The sequence below is a fragment of the Oenanthe melanoleuca genome, chromosome 2, assembly GCF_029582105.1.
Source record: "Oenanthe melanoleuca isolate GR-GAL-2019-014 chromosome 2, OMel1.0, whole genome shotgun sequence".
Taxonomy (NCBI): domain Eukaryota; kingdom Metazoa; phylum Chordata; class Aves; order Passeriformes; family Muscicapidae; genus Oenanthe; species Oenanthe melanoleuca.
In genome coordinates, this window is record NC_079335.1 from 123,302,532 (window position 1) to 123,317,486 (window position 14,955).

Below are 14,955 nucleotides of genomic sequence, written 5' to 3' on the forward strand. Positions count from 1 at the left end.
CAGCAGTGCTTGGGATGCTGTGAGGCTGCCAGTTGCAAGAGACTATACACGAAAGTGAATTGGACACCTGGGAGGCTGGGCTGTAGTTATAGCTGTGAAAACAGCAGCCTTGCCAATACTGTGAATCTAAGCACCAATCTGTTGTTTTGGGAGCCTGAATTATTTGGAAAGACTTAGCAAATGACTGTCAAGGAGACTTAGAGCTACAGCTATAACTAGTGATGGGATGTTTCACAGGTATTTTCTTAGGTCCTGAGGTAGTCACATCAGGCCAGGTCCTCTCAATTATGTGTATTTACTTTCTCAAAATGGGATGGTTGCTTGGACTAAGAACCCTGCAGAGACTGGTACAGCTGGTGACTGGGAGAAAATTCAATTAGGAAAGAGCTACCTTTTCTGCTCACAGCAGTATAGGGTAGATATCCCAAAACTCCAACTCCCTCTGTGAATTATGAAAACTGGACTTCAGGTGTCCAAGTCATTTTATACTGGCATTTCACATCCTTTTCTTAATTTCTAGAGCAAAAATAATTGCTATTCCACCAGTGAGGAATAAAAAGCAATAGTGAAGTTAAATATGGTACATTCAGGGTTTATGCTCCCATGAAACATCTGTCTCATGAATATAAGTTACTCAGTTTGCCAAGCAAAGACACAAAAAATCTTATTTAAAGAGGCATTTTTGAAGAAACAGTTAAAGTTTTGAAGAAACAGTTTTCTCATTGCATAGTGTTGACCTTCTAATAGTTGCTTGTGTTCCTCCTAGTAAAAGTAATTTTATAGTTGCAGCAGTATTTAATGAAAAAACAGCACAACAATTTTCAGACACACAACAAAAAGAGTTCTGCCTACCCACTCACCCATTCTATCTGATGTATTTTAAAGTAGCTTTGAGATAACATTGAATGTTCTAAATGTATTTAGCAATGTTAAATACAAATTACAAGTCAACGGGGCTAGCAACAAAGCATAAGGCTTACTGACACATTTTTTCCTTCATAAAATGAGACTTGTAATTCAATTATGTACTCATAGGGGGAGAAAATGGTGCATGTTCCAGCTAGCAGCTCCCATTGTCCACATGTGCACTCTCAGATCAAACAGATCTAATAATTCCTTGTTAAAGTCATCATTTCCCATTAGATGAGCAACTGTGGCTGGTAAAAGGTAATGGTTACAGTGTGTTACACAATTAACACAGTGTGAAATGAACTGAAATATGTTTTCTAAAGAAGATTTTCAATGGAAATGGAGTATTTAGATTGTATATCAAAAATACATACCCAAATGTGGATTGTACTGAATATTTTCACAAAACTGACAGTGTGCTCAGTCACAGCAGCTCTAATATTACAAATAAAATTAGTATGCTGTCAAAAGCACAGCAAACATTCTTTAGGGCTATGAAAGAGAAAACTTGTATTAGAAGAAAATCACTTCAAGTTGTCTGGAAATACATAAATGATAGAAGTATTTTCAGGCTTTGTAATGGTTTCTGCTACAAAAAAGTACTAAAATTTCAGATAATCATAAGGACTGCAATGGATAATAGACAGCAAGTTCAGTGTAAGTAGAATGAATTCAGAATGGAAAATTACATGGGTCTGGTGTTTTAAAATAAAAAAGGTAAAAAGAAACAAGCAAACTCATAAATGAGTAGTTTACTGTGTTGTCTACACTGTATGTTTCAAACTACCCCAGAATAACTCATGTAGTCAGTGAACCACAATATCCAGCAGTTCTGAGGTTCTGAAGCTGCTTACCAATTCATGCAGTTTCTGCCTATCAATAGAGCAGGTTTCATAGCACATACCTGATCTGAATTTAAAAAAAATAAAAATCCATACATCCTTTCATGTTGTAGAGCATTTTTACTACCTGTAGGCTAAATGCAATTCTGTGGAATTTAGCAGGATAAACCCATTTTATGTGTTACCTGGGAAGTGACACACTGCTGGAATTTGATAAAAGGTGCTCCAGAAGATAAGAATGTGAAATTTGTTCTTCAAGTGCATAAATCATTACCAAAACTAGCTAAGACACTGGAGCCATTTAGGCATGTCTGTGTGTGACTGTGCCCCTGCTAACAATTCTTGCTTCTCAAAAGGATTTGTTGGTGTAAGGCAGTCTGGCCAGGTTAGAGCACTGGGCAGGTTAATGTACAAGTGGCAGCCTCTGACCATTTAGACAATTCCTGAGGTACTGTTGTGCTCAACAGAGCAAATATCTAACTCTCAGGTGGCCCTTAGGGAACTTTGGTGTTAAGAAGCCCCATGTCACAAGCCCAAGATCACAAAATGGCTTGAGCTAGAATAGAATTAGAATCATGGAATCAAAGAATCATAGCATATGTTGAGATGGAAGAGATCTCTCAGGATCAACTCCTGGCCCTATGCAGGACACTACAAGGATCACACCACGTGCCTGTAAGCATTGTCCAAATCCTTCTTTAACTTAAACAGACTTGGTGATGTGACCACTTCCCTGTTCAATCCCTCTAGGGGTGAAAACCTTTTCCTGATATTCAACTTAAACCTCCCCTGACTCAGCTTGATTATGAGAGTAGAAAATCTCAAGACACACCCAGTAGTGCTGTTGTGGTGGAGATTCCTATCATAGAGTCATAGAACAGTAGAACCATCATAGAACCATAAAATGGTTTGGGTTGGAAGTGTTCCTAAAGAATATCTAGTTTCAAGTCCCCTGAAATGAGCAGGCACACCTTTCACCAGGCCAGTTTGCTAAGAGCCCCATCCAACCTGGCCAAGAATGCTTCCAAGGATGGGACATGCACCACTCTGGCCAGCCTGTTCCAGTGCTGCCACCACCTTCACACTGAAGAATTTCTTCCTAGTGTCTAATTTAAATGTACTCTTTTGACTTGAAGCCATTCCTCCTTGTCCTGTCACTCCATGCTCTTGCAAATAATCTCTTTCCATCTTTCTTGTAGGCTCCCTTCAGATGGCAGAAGACTGCAATTAGGTCACCCTGAAGCCTTCTATTTCCAGGCTGAACAATCCCAATTCTCTCAGCCTTTCCTCTTAGAAGAGGTGCTCTACCACTCTAATCATCTTCATGTCCCTCCTCTGGACTCACTCCAACAGGTCCCTGTCCTTCCTGTGCAGGGACCCCAGAGCTGATGCAGCACTGCAGGTGGAGACTCACCAGAGCAGAACAGAGGAGCAGAATCTATTCCTTGTCCTGCTGCCCACTCTGCTTTGGATGCAGCCCAGCATATGGTTAGCCAGGTGCAAAGATATGGGTAAGCACCCCAGAAAAGGATTTCAAAACACTGGCACATACAACATTAGAGAATCTGGCTGAATCTCAAACACAGACAATATTTTGTAGGTCCCTTACTGCAAAAAGATGAGGTTCAGCTTCCAGTCAAAATGAGATTAAGCCATTAGTAATTATGTTACACAAAATAAATAAATAAATAAATAAATAAATAAATAATTAAAAAAAACCACAAAGAACCTGACACACTTATATGTGTCTTCCTTTTGGGTCAGAGGTACTTCTCAGGTGAAGAGTTATAGAGGCTAGATGTGGAATAGAAAAATACTTAAAACCAAGGATCTATCTATACTATATGATGGAGCACAGTGCATTTATCTGACCTGTAACTACTCAAATAGCATGGCAGGTTTAATTATCTATTTTTCCTATGTTGCTCTCATGCTAGATTTCTTTTTCATAATTATTCTATTGCTCTTCTCTTGAGTGTTGTTGTACTGTATACCACTAGACTTGTCCTTGAGGCTTTCATTTATGAGCCTACCAGGTATCAGGTGTTTGATGAGACTAGTTAAGAGAATAATTAGGAGATGTACATTTTCTGCTACCAATAGGATACAGTAGCACTGAGACAGGTTTTTAGGCACCATGCAGTATCTCCTTTTCCTTGTCTTTACCCCTAAACCTAATTTTTATCCTCCATAATATACACCTTAAAATTCCCATCTCTGTTTAACTGGTTTTTGGGACAAGGACTGTCTGTTTCTGGCTGCACAGTGGGATCATATACCCTATTATGCAAAAAGTAAGTAATAAATAGCAAGCAGTAAATGAATAATCATATGATAAACACAAAAACTCCAGTGGTTCTTTTCCTCTGTTTGCAATCCTTTGAAGGGAGACAACTTTCTGTAGGATAGCTCATTTTGCACACTTTGTTCTGGGAATGGGATGAAGAGGTGTTTACTTTCAAAGATGAGGACGAAAAGCCAACCTTAAAACATCTACTGAATAGATCCTGTCTCTCAAAAATAGGGAAAGATTTATTCAGCCATCCTATCTCATTTAGAAGATTCAGTTACATTAGTTTATAAGACAATTACAACTTTATATATATAGGCATGATGCCTTTGGTTGTAGTTGTATTCATTAAAATTGTGAAAGAAAATCCAGAGACTCCAAACCGAAACTTATCACAGATTTTGGTGGGCTTGAAGTTGGATATCACATGACTCTGATATGCATTTGAGACTGTTCCAAAACTGACTACTTCAAATAATATCAGTGTTTTTATATAAGCTAAGAACACAAGAAATTAGAGACCAAAAATTGACCTAATATAAATATTCAAAAGACTTGATTCCCTTATAGTGAAAATCTGACCTCTGTGAAAATGGTGTGATGTAACTTGCCTGATCAGTGAAAAGCTGGAGCATGATATCTCCTTCTGTAGTTGAAAATACACACAAAATAAATCTGCTCTTAAACCAAACACCCTGTACCCATTTGCAGATGATGTCCAGATAGGTTACTTCAGATGATTGGCAGGTAGAGTTTATAGCCAAATCTTTCAGAAACCAGCAATTTATTTTCAGTCCACAGACCTTTGAAACTGCTCTTCATGACTCAGATTGTCCAAACATGATTTTTTTCAATACACTGAGGGCAGTTGATAGTTCAAACTTACAAAGAAATTGGCAGTAATGATGCTTTTCAATAGCTCTTTTCAGAAACTCCAAAACAATGACCTGTAATTTTAGGTGAAAAAAATATTGTCATGTCTCAGCAGAATAGCTTTTCTTCAAGTGGAATATGTGCAATAAAAAGCCCTTACATAATTGTCTAGAGTAGTGGTGAAGGGGACAGAGGGAAGTGCGAGGTCCTTCACACAGGTCATGCAGAAATATTTTTTGGTAGGAAAAGGAGGCAGATCTATCTTCTTACTTTGAACAGCAGGAAGCAGTGTTAGTGAGGAGACACCACATGGATGCATGAACTGATGCAGTTCCACATGGAAAAGCTGCTCCACAGTTGTTGCCTCCTCACAGAAGCAGAGTCATTGGAAAGCAGAGGTTCCACACTGTCTCCTATTTAGCCTGACATTATGCAGGACTAATAACACCAGAAATATAACTAGGTGAAGAGTGGAAAGACCCTCTTCTGACAGAATTTCTGCAGTAAATGAGTTGATTTATGCCAATCTGGCTGTTAGGCTATTAAGAATAATTGGTATTTTAGCTCCAATAGTGAACAACACAGCAAATAAATTCTGAGTATATTGATTAATCAGTGAACAAGTAAACAAAGAGACACTTTCCTCCACTAGAATGTAAATGGTCTTTCATTTGTTTTTTGATTAAGCTGTAGTGGTTAGATTCACAAAAGGACAAACACACCTTGAAGCCCATCAAGCTTGCTCTCATGATACTGAACCCAAAATTTCATGCTATTCTTTCCTAGCTGACTGACTAAACAGTCCCCTTGAATAGCTAGATCTCCTTCCCAATAAAATGCAGGCCAAAATTGCCATTGTTAGATTGCTGTCTATCAGGAGAGAAGGTAAAGCCTACACTTCTTACAGTTCTTACAGTTTCAAACAATAAAACTCCAGGATATTTGAAAGCTTCTACTCTGCTTAAGTGCTGAACAATGGATACCTAACATATGCCTCAGCCTTACACTTTTCTCTTCTTGAAACCTTGGAGGTGTTCAGAATGGTAGTTTTTTTCAGAGCATATAGAACAGAAAAGGAGAAATCATAGCCTTAGAGAATGCAGGTACAGTGGATAATTTATCAGAGTAGGGAACACATAATTTTGAACAAGAATTCATGCCTTTCCCTTTCTAGACAAGTGATGTAACCAGATGGTTCTCATAGAAATGGTAAGGATTAAACCTGTATATTTTAAAAGGGAAACCTTTTTTCATTGCCTTGAAGGAAATACAGGACTGAGGACTGATTCCATTTATACTGCAGGTGATGTGAGATCTGATTCAAACAAAAAGACAAGTCTGAGTATTTGGAGACAATAGCCCAGGAGAAGAAAAAGCAGAAAAATTCTTTTACCAGCAAACTGCAGAAGTTAGACTGGTGTTAAGTCAAATCACTTCCTCAGTTCCAGTCCAGGATACACAAATTTATTTGTGTACTTTTTTACAGCCAGGTGTGAGCTGACTTCATTTACCTCCCTGCAGCCTGAAATCTGTGCATATTTATCACCTCAATGATATTCTCACAATTAAAGCCATCACAGAGGTCTATTAGCATAGGAGAGTGTGTTAATACAGCTTCTTCCTCCCACCCATTTTGATCAGAGCACTGGCAAAGTCTCTGTCTGCAAGCAATCAAAGAGATCCTGACCTTTCTTTTCACACTCTGTATGTTCTGATAATCACTTGAAAACCAGAGGTAAACAGAAAGTTAATGTCTAATAGTAAAACAGTGTAAAGAGTAGCCATAGGTGAGTTTTGTTTTGCAAGTATTTGTAGTTAAATTTTTATAAAGAAGGATCAAATTCAGATCATAAATAAATGATGAAAATTTAATGATGAGAAAACTGAAATAATATTTAGAGAGAAAAAAGTCCCTATTTTGATGAGAAGATGCCATTAACATTTCTTAGACATCAATTGTGCATTAAAATGTGTCAGCTTGTCATTTTTCCCAAACAGAACCTCTGATCTAGGCAAAGTTTTTATTTGTGACACATACATGCTAACAGGCTAGAGGTAACAGGTACTTCTAATATATTAAAAAAAAAGCATAAATCCCAAAGAAACTATGAACAGCATTTTCCAAGGAACTATTTCACTCATTAATATGAGAAGGAATTAGGCCTTATTAACTGTCACTGCTTCCAAGAGAAATACTTTCCTGCCTTGACTTTACACAAAAGAATCTACTTAAAGTTTATGACCTTTCTTCCTTCCAAAAGCAGATAAATTATAAAAGTAGCTCATTCCCTCAACACATTAAAAGCATCTCTTCTGGTGAATATTTTTTTCAGTCTCCTGTTTAGTCCTCAGTTAATCATTGCTTTAAACTTGTGTGACTGTAGTCTAAAAACTGTAACTGTAAAAATGCCATCTTGGTTACCCTCACAGTGTTAAGACTCCTCCTGTGCCATCTTGCAATGATTTACAATATCATTAAAGACTACAAAGACTATGAAGAGTTGATGTAATTTTGAAAGGAAAAAAGGGGGAGGAGAGAAGTGCTTTATTGAATACCAAAGTTATCTTGATAAATGGAGGGATTGGTCTGAAATCAATAACAAGAAATTCAATAGAGACAAGTGCAGAGTACTACACTTGGGGCTTGTCTACACAAACAGATTAGTACAGCAAAGTAAAGCATGAATTTACAGTACACTTGCTGCTGCATACTAACTTTTCATGCTGACACTTTGCTAAGCAGTAAGTATAGCTCTCTGTGATGTCTTCTACTTCACATTTTGCACAGAGACAGCATTAGTGCAGGCTACAAGTATCCACAGGGGAATCAGGCAAGGAAAAGCTAGTGTGCTATATATTTATGTCCTATCTTACTGAAATTTGGTAGTTTAAATTCTACCAGAGGCAGGAAAAAAAAAAGGAATGCACAAATAGAAAATGTGGAATTACAGGTTAGATAACATTGCTGCATAAGCAGGTTTTAGTCAGCATAACCAGCACAGTCAATGATAAATGATGATAAGTAACTATGATATTGGTATTACACAGAGCACTGTTACAAGTACAAAAAAAGAAACAGAAGTGAATTATTCACATTCTGCTTTTCTCACTCTTGGCAAGACATAAACCAGAATATTCTGTTTTCTTTGGAGTTCCACTTGAAAGGCTAGTAGTCAGAAGAATGCAGTCAAATATGCTGTAAGAACCAGGACTGCTAAATCCAGAAACACTGACTGATGGCTGAGTATGGTAACAGTCTTCAAAAACATAAAAGAGTGCTATAAGAGAAGGTCCTGCTTTCTTTCCTAGTCCAAGAAGACTTGGAAGGAAATAATTGTTTCATGTGCAATTGTGATATTGCATACCAGCAGTTTGAAAGAGTTGGTGCATACCATCCTGAAGGGTACAAGAGCAGAGCAACAGTGGAAACAAGGACAAATGGATCCATACTCTCATTTCTAACATCATGACATGCTCTAGGAGTGAGTGCAAGAACAGCAGTAATAAAGTGAGAGACTTCAAGATTAACTTCCTTTGAGGAAAGGGTACAAGAACATTCAGTTTGAGAACTACTGAGTTTGGAGACAATCTACCTAGAAAGAACAGGTAATTAAGCACGCTGGAGGATCTTAAAAACTATTCACAGACAAACATTTTTCCATGTGGTCTAACCATTCTTGAAACTTTCTGGGCAGGAGCTCAGAAGCAAACAGCTTTGCAACTCCCCTTCATTTCTTTTTAAACCTAGAGCAGCCATACTAAAATGCAGACCTTTTAGTGGTGTGTGCTTGGCTCAAACATATTCTTTGCAATTAGCTATGAAGCAGCAGCACCTATTGAGTGAAGCCTGACAACAAGTTAATGAGACTCTAATTTTATATCTGATCATTTACCACCCATTTTTCAGTTTCTCATCTAACTTATCTTCCTTATCTTTGTTATTTGTAAAAAGAAATTTTAGTGTTATATTTCTCATTATTGAAAAGAGAAATAAAGATGTTAATTATAATATATGCAAATTATGCTTATATTTATATGTGTTCTTTTATTATTCATTTGCATTTGCTTACTTAATTGTCATTCTATGCACCTCCTAGTTATCCATATATAATTTTCATTATTGAATGTGTTCTTTGCTGAATTTACAGCTTGCATTTTATAACCCAGCTAGCCTAAAAAATAAATTTTTGAGTTGGCTGCATTTCTCTCCCACAAAGACAGCATATAGAAATTATCTTAAACTGATAAACAAAAAATCAGTTCCTGCTCTAAAAAGAGTGAAGAGTAAATTTAAAGTCTGCCAACTAGATAAACTAAAAGTTCTGGAAATTTACAAATTCAAAAGGTCAAAGGGGAGATTAGAGTTACAGAAAGCTAATTGCCTTCTCTTGGCATCATCATATGGTCTAACTCATATAAGAGCAGCAAAAGGAATCCAGTGTAAAGCCTTTTTAAAATAATGTAAATATCTGGGGGAGAATAAGACAAAGTGAAAGGAATAGAATGAGTCTACAGGCTGGCAATTACAATTGTATATTTGCCTTCCACCTAGGAAGATACAAGAAATAGAGGGAAACTAAATGGAAATGGTATGTATTTCCTAGGAATGATATGAAATTTTATTACTGATTTGTTCTACTACCAAGCTAATCACTTTGCCTTTAGTGATACTTAGACAAAGGCAACAATTTTTTTTTACATTAGTTCCCAGCACTATGACTAAAATAACTATTTATTTTTAATGGCATACCTGAAGATTAGTTACAAGTACAACTCCCCCTTGTTACTTAGTATTTCTAAAAGAGTTTACACAATCACCTCACTAGATCAATTTTTAATAGAAAACAGAATTATACATTTCATCCCTTCCTATGTGTAAACACATCAGTGAGCACTGCTCACATCTGATCTGAAGCAGACAAATGGACTTCAGAATAAGAAAAAAACACACCAATCAGGGAAGAAGGCAGACCAGAAATCAATGAGAAAAGAACAATAAAATATTTCCGATTTTTATGACATCACAGCAGTTAGCTAGAGGTCTAAGTAATGTGCTAATGAATTCTTACATCTGTGAGGTTAGAAATGTATAAAAAATGGGTCTAAAGAGGTAGACTTGCATAAAGTAGTGGCAAAGGAAAGTAGGCATGAATACCTCTGAAGACTTCAAAACTCAAATGAGAAGGAACACTGGAAAGCAGTAAAATTAAGGCTTGCTTCTAATAGAAATAATAATGGAAAGCTCATTAGCAGTAAATTTTTTGCAGTTTGGGACCTGAGAGAAACTACTGTAACTATGAATATGAAGGAATTGCATTAGAGAAAGGTGATGAGACCTTTCATCATTGGAATTTCATGTAAAATATTGCATTCATTTTATGGTCTTTATTAGAGACTGATGATATAGGAGTTGTTCTGAAAAGACGGACACAGTTCTTTTGGAGTGGTTAATTAAAAGCAACTTTACAGGTAAAATTTGTGCAATTAGCAAAAGGAAGTAAATTGGGCAAACTTGTGTGATTCCCATGAATAAATGAAAGGGATGCTTTTACCTCAGTAGGAGGAAAAGCCTTCTTTTGGGAGAGTAAATTCAGTAACAGCATAGTCTGAAGGGAAGAAGTAGAAACTTGCTGAACACTTGTAGAAGAATAGTACAAGAAGTTTTAGAAAAAAGTTCCTCAATGAGAAATGAGAAATTACTTTCTAAAACATTTCTCAGAGCAATAGCTTTGATTTAGGAAGTGGTAAATCTCTGATATGCAGAGGAGATATTACCATTCCATAAAATTGGAAGGCAATGGAAAATATTGGCAAGCTCTTGAGAAAAATACAGTTCAAAATTTGTGAGCATTACTCCTGTTTTCTGAAGTGCTACAGCTAACTTACCGAACTTCATCAGCTAAAGGTTTCAGTAATTTTTTCTCAAGTCATGGAAGATTCATTTGGGAATTCATTTGATACACAAGCTGTGTTGCAGTGTCTGTTCACCTTATTAACTGGACATGACCTGCAGATCATTAGAAAAATAAAGACTAGAGCACCTAATGTCACACACCTATATATCAGTTTGTTTCAGAGAGTTCATGAGTGAACTCCACACTTAGAGTGTCAAAGTGAATCATGGCTAAATAACTGTATTTCTTATGCTTTTACAAAAATACAAACACAAAGCCAGAAACAGATAAACACAACAAAATTAACATGAACTCAAGATCACTGTGGTCCATGCCATCCAAGTTCTATTATTTCTGGTTTGTTCACTGTCAGCAATCACCGTTCTGGATTCCACATGTAGCCAGTTGAAAGGAGTTCAGAGTATTTGCCTTTGGAAGGAGTATGTTGCAATTGTAGAAACTTCCTTGCAAAAAATTCCATCTTTATTTCCACTCTGTAACTAATCAAAATATTTAATTTTCACAGAAGAAATTTTAAAATGCTTCATAAATAAGTCACAATAAATGAAACAATTATAGCTATTGGATATTGGAAGAATTATTATGACTTTCTATTTACACTCCATAAGTGATCTCATTTTTCCTTGGGTTACCTGTTTCTAAGTAGGTTTTTTCTTCTCATCCTAGATTTTCTGTGACCTAGATGAGGAACTAATGATCTCATGTTATTTATGCCTTTGCCAAGTCTGGCTTTTCTTATCTTCTGTGATGAACAGATCTGCAAACATTGGGCTTTTCCCAGAAACTAAGTAGCCCTTTCATAAAATAGTGATTTACTTTTTGAAATGGTTAATTGCTACATCTTCACTGATGTGTATGAATTGCTACAAACTTATAAATTTTCTTTTGGTGCCTCTAAATTCTTATTATCAACAGGCAGAAGTTCATTTCACACACCACTTAAGCCTTCCCTCAAAGCAATATCCCTACTTGATACATGACTAAGTTACAGTTTGAACTAGAAATAAATCCCAAACATGCCCCTTCTTCTCAAATTCCTTCTTTGGCAATGGGACTATAACCCTGTTAGAATTAAAGTTCAAGTAATTCATTGCCTTGCTCCTGATATAAAGCACCTACAAAAAATTACATTTCTTTCTTTATTCCAAAGACAAACTAAGATAAAGGATTCCAAATTATGTATATCATACACAGGACATCAGTCCAAGCTCAAGCAGAGATTCACCAGCTGTGTCCCTCAAACAGAATTTAAAAATTTTATAGATATTTTCCAATGAGAAAATACTCCTGTACAAAACAAAGTAATCTGCTTCCTAGTTTGGGTACGTTAACTAATTAGCACAGAATACAGGAAACAATGAGAAAATTTAATTTTTAGTTATAAGATGCATCAAGGTTTTGGAGAAATCATGCTACAATTATTAGATCATATTGTCAAGAATACTCAAGGAAATATAATATTCCCCACAGTCCCACAATTTATTGTATCTTTACAAATGACAGTTTATTTTTAATGAGCATTCCTCTCACAAGGAGCAAAAAGTGTTAACCATATCCATAGATATTTATTTTGTCAAATTGATCCAGAAAATTAATTAATCTGCAAATTTTATCATGATTTTATTAAGATACTGACCATTAAAAAATTAAGAAAAAATAAAATTTCTTTTTTTTTTGTTATGAAATACTCTATTTTTCCACTGTCAAAATATTTTTTGGAAATAGTATTTGTATTCGTTATTTAAAGAGGTAACTGTAACTAAACAGAAAGGCCAAGAGTGCTTGTATTTAATTGATGTAAGTATTCGATTTTGAAAATATTTATTATTTGGGAACTGTGTATATTTAACAAAAAAAGTCATAAACAGTATGTTTCAAATTTATAAGTACATGTTTCACAATAACTCTGCTGTACACTGTCTTGAAAATTAGGAGTTCTTGGCATCAAAGCCATTCCCCAATAGGTATTGTATACACTGTATATTATGCAGCTCCTTACACAACAGATCCTTGATGCAGCCATTTGAGGTCTCTGGCAGTCCTAAGACATGCAGTTTAGCACAAATCACTGGAGAAAAGCCTTTCTTTCTTTAATAGATGCAGTCAGATACGATTTTACTACCTCTGCCACGGAAGGGCATAGAAGGACCCACAAGATGCCAAGACTGAGGTTCATTTCCTTTTGTTGAGGAATAATTCTGCAGATCAGTTGTCTACGCTTTAGGCTGTTCTTACAGTAAGCTTAGCAGACATTTTTTAATCCATTTTCTTCCACGATTCTCTAACACATAATTTTCAGAGTAGTTTATGATATTCTACTAGAATTGCAATGCAGAACACAGCGTTCAGAACTCATGAGGATGTCATGATTTGATCACAGTAAAACTGCCCTCTGACCAAAAGACTCAAATAGTATTTAAATTTCTGTTCTAAGATGATCAGAACACCATAAGACTTTCCTTCTGCTCTCCTATATATGGAGCTTGAGTATTTTTAAGTTTACTGTAAATTAGTAAAGTAATATTCAACTGTTTCTGATATCATCACTTTTTAAGTATGGGCAAACTTTGAAAAACAATGTCTGTGTAAAGATGAATTTATTAGTTTGCTTACTGTCAGTGTGAGAGGAAAAAGGGAGAAAAGGATAAAATTTTACCAGTAATTTCATGAGGAGCAGAGATAGTATATTTTCTGCCCCATGCTGGAATATTTTGATAAAATTAACAAGTGAAAGCCTTACAGGTTTCCACCACTGTTTAGACCTTTGATCAGTGATTTTTGCAGGTTTTTTTGAAAATCACCTATTTCCTATATCTTGGATTCCTTTTTTCAAAAGTACAGGAACTGACACATAAATAATATCACTGATCCATGCCAGGCAATTTTAATATACTGATACTTGCTCAAGTGTACGATTCATGTATTTTTCTACCAGAAATAATTAGTTCCATTAGAATAGCTCTATCTGTGATTTCTCTATGAAAATAAGAGCCAAAGCATGATTTAATAGTTAAAAAAAAAAAAAAAAAAAAAAAAAAGTGAACAGAAACAGTCTCTTCACTTCTTAAAAATAAGTAACTTAATCTTCTTTAATCCTAAAAATATACCTTTATAGATATACATCTTTATTACTTCTAGAATTAGTGAGTTATAGCGTGGCAACACTTGCCTGGCCTAGCACTCAATTAAGGCATTGATCATGTGCAAGACCCAGACATTCATACATACATTGTTTAACTGACTTAACACATTCATGTTCATTAAAATTCCTTCTCAAATGACAAAACCAAAAACATTATTTAACAAAGTTAATTAACATAAAATATTTCCCAAATAGATTGAATGAAATTCAATGAACTAGCACCTAAGTAATACATTATCTATTTTGATATTAGATCACTGTTTCACAACTCAATCACCAAAAGAACTTTTTCAAGTTCAAACTCAACAATGCTTATGAAGAATAGCAAATTCTTCAAAGGCTTAAGACTGATTAATAGTATGAATGACTGTGAGAGATGCAGATAAAATACCAACAACCACAATTAATAGGATTAAAACCATTTCGTTATTAATAGCTCCTTTTTGTATGGATGTTACCTGAAAAGTGGACAAACATTTTTATATGAACAGAATGTATATATTTCATATAGTGATGGGAAGTTTTAAAACATATAGAAAATAATGAAACTGTTCCAGCAATAGTATTTCACATCCATTTTCCAGGAATATAAATGAACCATATAATGCTCAGTTGGGATACAGATTGCTAAGATTGTTAATCATATTTAACACTCGAGTTCTACTTACTATTAAATGGAAATTTGTAATGAAATCAATAGCAAAATTCCTATTGATTTAATAGGCCCAAGACCTAACTATTGGTAACAGCACAAATTACTTTATGGTTTATATTCATAACGATTACTTTTCATAGAGCATAAGGGATAAACACTACCAGTTTAATCATAATCCCTGTCAAAGGAAAAAAATATTTTGTGTATGTCAGCATATTCCTGAATGAGATCAGAATATGAAAAACATGGCTTGGAAAATTTCTTTCTCCAAATCTACACACAGTCTGGGGTCACAATTTTGTCCTGGGAAATGTCATACATAATGAAGA